At 34.3% G+C, this 7108-nt stretch overlaps 1 protein-coding gene across 1 annotated transcript in view; it reads right to left on the bottom strand.

The window, feature by feature from the left end:
- The window catches only part of LOC111088789, a gene marked incomplete at its 3' end in the record, with an annotated part of 85641 nt that overhangs the window by 48904 nt on the left and 29629 nt on the right, over positions 1-7108 (bottom strand). The window contains exon 2 of the mRNA XM_022399766.1: positions 597-693. The remainder of the gene's footprint in view (positions 1-596; positions 694-7108) is intronic.

Raw genomic sequence — 7108 nt, 5'->3', positions numbered from 1 at the left:
AAATTAGCTTAGACACTCTTTTTCATAAAACAACTGCTTACATTGATCACAAATAATATTTTGTAGGGTTGTGACAATAAAATATCCAAAGAAGCAACAAAAGATTAACAGGTTGACATCATAAATGGGAATTATAATTACAGTCATATGCTGATTAGCCCCCTCTCCCCAGTGGCACAGCGGTAAGTCTGATGGCTTATAATGCTAAAAACCGGATTTCGATACAAGTGGTGGGCATAGCACTTATAGCCCATAGTGTAGCTTTGTGCTTAATTACAAACAAACAAACTTTTATTTGGCTTGGCCAGGTGGTTAGGGCGCTCGACTCGCAATCTGAGGGTCGCGAGTTCGAATCCCCGTCCTACCAAACATGTTCGCTCTTTCAGCCGTGAAGGCATTATAATGTGATGATCATTCCCACTATTCGTTGGTAAAAGAATAGCCCAGGAGTTAGCGGTGGGTGGAGATAACTAGTCTTTCACTGCTAAATTAGAAACGACTAGTGCAGATAGCCCTTTTGTAGCTTTGCGCGAAATTCAAAAAAGAAACATCGGCGTTGGGTTCTCGATTAAATGATTTTATAAAGGTCAAATCACCTTGAATTGTAGCTTCGACAGTAGCTTTCTTCTCTTTATTGTGGTGTTGATTCCACAGCTCCAGTGAGATTCCAGAGAGTGGTTTTAGCCCCCTGGACTGCACAAAAACAAGAAACGTTTTTTCATAGTCAAAACATTTTACATACTGCTGTGTGAACACTACTTCAAACAAAGTCTTGGGAAAATGTAATGTTTTATCTATTATTAAATTCACATTTTCTAGTTTTAAACTACAAATGGAGCTAAAAAATTATACATTTATTAAGCGAATAACTAAATTTCAAAACACAATGAAAATGTTTCCAAAAAATGAAAGTCAAACATTTTTATTACTTTGACAAAACTTATGAACTCCCTACAAGATTAAGCAGTTGTAATTCCTTACAAATTATGGAAATACATCTCTTTAAAACACATTCGATCTTTTTCTTTTCAGATACGTGTAGACAAAAAAAAGAAATACAGGTCTTAAGTTGTTGCAGAAACGTATAAGGCAAATGTAAATACGTTTTCAATCAGTTTCGTACTGAAATCCTGCTTAGAAAGTTGGAATAACGATTTATAGATAACTGGAAGGTTGATGAAAACTTATTCTTCCTTTCTTACGTGTCGACACTTGGCATGCTCTTGATGGGGACAGTGAATCAAATGTAAAAACTCCCCAAGAATAAGATAATAGCCCTTAAAGAAAACCCGTGAACTTTGTAAACAATCTTTGGATACAACTAATCTAAAATAATGCAATAAAAAGCCAATAACACGACAGGAATTACCAAACAAAGGTAATAGCAAACGAAATGTATGTCTGTATCAATAAATAAAAAACCACATCATCGCAATATTAGGTTTACAGATCTGGACATATCACTGGATTATGATACTCAATGATGTTTGTGTACAAACTTTACTGATTTTTAGACAACTTTGGTACGACTTGTTTTAATAGTTTAAATTTCGCTTTTCATCTACTTGATGTATTACAATAGTTTTGATTTTTATCTAATATTTTTTTTCGCTTTGTTTCACTCTTTGCCAACCATTTTTTCATAGTCTTGATTTAGACTTTTTACCATTACTTCTTACTTAGATCTTCATAGCTTCTATTTAAACAGTTGCTTTAGAATTATTATTTTATTGTTTCCGTATACTTTCTTTAATCCTTTTCAGATTTAAGACTAATATAGTTTTCTCTACGCTTATGTTTATCCTGACTTTATGGCATCTCTATTTACCGTTGAGAACTCACTGGCTGTAATGGGAATTTGTTTCTGGGTTTATTATTTACTTTCAAAAATCTCTCAGTGAATGCAGTTTCTTTAATATTTTAGTTTTAAAGCATTCTTACATGAAATCTCATGGAGCACCCTACAACAAAAAGACTAGAATAATTACTCCTTTCGTAAAGGTAATCTTACATTTTCACTTCAAGTACAACCCTGTAATCTTAAGCAACTTTAGAATTATTTCACTTTAAAGCTCTAGTTTGCATCAAAGACTTCAGATGGCAAAAATTAATGTCATTCGTTTTGTTCTTATTCCAAGAATAGCCCAGTTCCATTTACTTAAACCGAACTCAAACTAAAGTTTCCCAACAAAATGCTTTTTCTCTCGTTGTCTAAAGACTCTTCCACCTACGACTGATCACTAACTATTCAGAATGATTTTTACTATCCAGAATTTTGTCATGTATCTGCTCACATCATCTATCCTGTAGATATTGATCAAGATACTCAAGTTAACCACATAAGTCAATTCAGGTGAATCTTCAGCGCCTCGCGTTTCTTCTTTCAATAAATCGACATGAACTTACAAAGTCCGTTTTGTAACACATTAGTAGTCATTTTCAGACACTACACAAAGGGATCCAGGCTAACCTGCCACCATGGGCATTTTCCTGTAGTAGAGGGTTGTGTTAACGCTCACATACTTTTTCTCTGGATTTATAACCCCTTACACAGTGTTGACGTCAACACCATTATCAACTGATTTTTACTCAGAGGGTTGTGTTGACGTTAATATTCTTATTAACTGGTTTTACGTCTCACCACATAAAGGGTTGAGTTGACGTTAAGCCTTCATAAACTGGTTGTACATTTCACTACACAAAGGGTTATGTTGATGTTAATACCCTGTCCAACCAGATTTATAATCTGCCAAAGTACTTATATCCATACCCGTGTGATTATTGTTATTTTTTCTGACGTATTTTTTAAGTTGTATGAATTAGAGAACAGATTTAGTTTGTTTTATATTTTGAACAATACCTTTAGGACCATTTCATTAGTTACCATTTTGTCCAACTGCCATGTTCCTACGAGCACCATATATTTTGAACAATACCTTTAGGACCATTTCATTAGTTACCATTTTGTCCAACTGCCATGTTCCTACGAGCACCATCACTTCAGCTATCTATTTCTCTGTGTACAATCAAATTGTACTTAAGCACAAAGCTACACAATGGGCTATCTGTGCTCTGCCCACCACGGGTATCGAAACCCGTATTCTAGCGTTCTAAATCCGCAGATATACCGCTGTGCCACTGGGGGCGGTGGCAACTGGAATGAAGGAATGTAATTAATTTCACAGTGTCTGTTTGTTTCAACGCAATGTTGCACAACGGGTAGTCTGCACTGTGTGTTAATATTCAAGTCTTTGCCTGTTCACTGGCTACGTTTCTTTGAGTACTTTATATATTCTCAATCAGATGAAAACAATAACTATACTTCTACTCTCTGAATACGACAAAGGTCATTCGGTCCTAAAGGTGTAAAAGTAAACATTTACCACGTTTTTACTGTCAGAAAACAATGGAGTTCGTTCGTTAAAACGTCAAGTAAGACCCTTACCTTTCGTTGTGTTTGTAATGTAAAAAGTGACTAAATATATTGAAAGCAGTCAACTCAACAAGAATTGGAGGACTTCGGATATTATGCAGAAAGATATACTGTAAAACCAGATAAGGAAACTTGAAGAAAGACTTAGTTTTACCTGTGTTTTGACAGGGTACCGAGTTTCACTGTTTAACTTAGTTTTGGCCCTAGTTTTGTTTCTATCTGTTGTAATGTCTTCTTCCAATAGATGTAACAATAATTTAAGAGGGCAAGTAAAAGTCATACATGAATTCACAGATGCAGACGTGAGTAAAAATGATAAGCTAAAACTACACGCCAGACACAATCCACTGTATTAAGTATAACTGTAAGTCGAGAAGATGAACCGGTATACCTCGTATTCATGAGAAAAATCACGCTAGTCTAGCTAGTTTTAATATACACTCTTTTTATTTTGGCCGTTACGGATTTGACATCTCCAAGTGCTGGTGAACCAAACAAGTAAGTAACCGTGTCACAATAACTGGAGATTTGTTATACAAAATTGTGATTAAGTATGGGTTGACCCAAAAATAAATTGACTGATATACTTCTCTCACGTTAATCATAGGTAAACAAGATCCCATTTTATGCAGTCAACTAAACTGTGTGGTTACTTAAATTAACGACAATAACTTTTTATGCGGGTCGACTAAACTGTAAACTTTCAAGTATTAAAGACAACCACTTTTTATGCCGGTTGGTTAAACTGTGCGCTTACTATAATTGAAGACAACCACTTTTTATGCCAGTTGGCTAAACTGTGCGCTTACTAGCATTGAAGACAAACATTTTTTATGCATGCCGACTAAACTGTGAAATTACTAGAATTGAAGACAAACATTTTTTTATGCATGCCGACTAAACTATGAAATTACTAGAATTGAAGAGAGCCACTTTGTATGCATGCCGACTAAACTGTGAAATTACTAGAATTGAAGACAGCCACTTTTTATGCATGCCGACTAAACTGTGAAATTACTAGAATTGAAGACAAACATTTTTTTATGCATGCCGACTAAACTGTGAAATTACTAGAATTGAAGACAAACATTTTTTTATGCATGCCGACTAAACTGTGAAATTACTAGAATTGAAGACAAACATTTTTTATGCATGTTTGTTTGTTTAGAATTAAGCACAAAGCTACACAAGGGGCTATCTGTGCTCTGCTCACCACGGGTTTCGAAACCTGGTTTCTAGCGTTGTAAGTCCACAAACATACCGCTGTGCCACTGGGGGCTTTTTGCTCTGCCCACCACGGGTATCGAAACCCGGTTTTTAGCGTTGTAAGTCCGCAAACATACCGCTGTACCACTGGGGGCTTTTATGCATGCCGACTAAACTGTGAAATTACTAGAATTGAAAACAACCACTTTTTGTGTAACTAAACTGTGTACATACTAATGAATAGTAAAGCAAGAGGAACAATTATAAACATCTTTAATGAACGTTTGGAAAATACACATAATACACAACGATTTCCAGTCGCTTCTTGTTGCAGATGCTAGTAGTTGATTTTAATTGTCATGTTTAGTACCTAAATATTTAGTTCTCAATCGGTTGATGTGCAATGCTGCAATAGAAAGACTCTTTCCGTGGAAGGAAATTCATATGTTAGTTGATAAAGTGCCAAAAAACACAAATCATATTCTGAAATATGGAATCGAATAGAGATTGATAGGCTGTTCACTAAAATGTTAAGACGACTGGCTGGTAGTCACTACTGCCGTAGTCGTTGGTGCTGTAAATGTGACTTTCTTTGTTTTTCCAGCCCCGGAAACTAACGCTTGAGACTTGGATAATTTAATCTCGTTAGAAGTGTGTGTATGGTTCTATCTTCTTGGTTTTGTCTCTTTGAAAGTTCCTTTACAAGAGAGAAACCATTTATATCCTGTTCATAATTTCTTTCTGTGGATTTGTAAGTTGTGGGCACCAATGTCGATCATACCAAATTTGTGGTAGGAACCAGAACAATTTATATAGGAGGTGTTTCCTGAACTAGCTGGACCATCAGACGAGCTAGAATGAACTTAACAAACACCGAAGCACCCCAAAAGTTCTAGTTTTCTTGCAACTGTAATGTAAATAGTAAGCCCTGCCATAGATCCCGAAAGGCAAATTAATGGAAGTCATTCCGATTGAAAGAAAACGTAATCAGAGTTTCTGGCATTTCTATTTCCAAAAGAAATCATACCAACAGTCCATTAAGGATCACTTATAGGATTTACCAACAAATCAATCAGATGTTATCATAGACCTATAATTGGATAAGCCTTTAACCATGTGTTTACAAAAGCAGGATTATCGCAGTTTAAGACTGAGAATATATTCAACTAGAACGTGTTTTCAAACAGTTACTTGTACGAACATACTGAAAAATATTCATTAGTAAAGATATGCTAATGTTATAGTTTATACGTTGAATTAGTTTATGATATCTGAATGTCACACAGATTTCAAATCAGGTATAATAATGGTTGGAGACGGCTTGAATGGGTAATGAAGAAAAACTTTAATATAAGTTTAACATAACAGCAAATGTACAACGTTTCGACAAGGTTTTGTCATCATCAGGTAAAAATGCGTGCAGTGTAGCGTCATTTTTATCATGAATATTGTGCCAATTAGCTATTGGCTATCAATGTTTTGCCAGATTTTTATTTAGTTTCTAACTGTTAATCTAATTCCTTCTACGTTCTGAGATTCAAAAACTTACATTATTTTATTTTTTGTTCTCCAAAATAATTATGTTTGTCTTTATTGCAATTGTAGCCATAAATAATCCATTTGCTACTTGCAGTATTGTAACTGTTATACTTTGTAATCTCACCTTGAAGTTAATAACTTCTTTATCGAAGTAGATATGCACATTGGTCAATTGTATGAAACTTTAGTTATTTATTTATACACATGTACTTTTTTCATTTGTCATTTCATTCTAGTCCGAGTTTTTGGCGGGCCACCAGAAAGTTACGCCTTCTCTTCAGCCAAGAGATGTAATGAGGCTGATGATTTATAGTGCATAATGGATATGTAAGTGTATCAGTCAGTTCATGAAGATAGGCGTGTGGATGACGTTATGCTTTAGAAAAAAAAGGTTCATTTGTGCATCATAGACAGAACAATTGGAGAAAAGTAGAAATAAATAGATTCATTCAGCTATCCGAATAAATATAACTGGGTAAAAATAGCATTGGAAGATCCACATATAATTTCATATTACTTATTAATAGCTATAAGGAAAATATATCTATTGAATGGTATGTAATGTCACTCTTATTACAGTACAATTAGTTCAGAGAATAGAAAATTATATTGATACTAATTCTTTCATTTAATTGACGTGCTTAAAATATTTGTTGGTGTTTTCTTCAGTAATTTCTGGTGAGAAAAAATACTTTTATTGTTGAGAAAAGAAGCCTAACTACTATACACATGGTTAAATATATCACTTAAAACAGAGTATTATTTTGACCTAATCAAAATTACCAGAGATTAGTATTATTATCCAAAAACAAGTCGAACTTAAACTAAGTAAAGTAAACAATAATTACTTACCTGTTTATATTCTGATGAACATCCTATTTAAAGAAAAGTATGAGCATGAAATTTCTCTGAAAATGGTAAGCATAAATA

This window comes from Limulus polyphemus, unplaced genomic scaffold (genome assembly GCF_000517525.1).
Source record: "Limulus polyphemus unplaced genomic scaffold, Limulus_polyphemus-2.1.2 Scaffold4441, whole genome shotgun sequence".
Taxonomy (NCBI): domain Eukaryota; kingdom Metazoa; phylum Arthropoda; class Merostomata; order Xiphosura; family Limulidae; genus Limulus; species Limulus polyphemus.
Note: the sequence above shows the minus strand (reverse complement) of the source record. Positions and strands in the feature narration are given on the sequence as shown.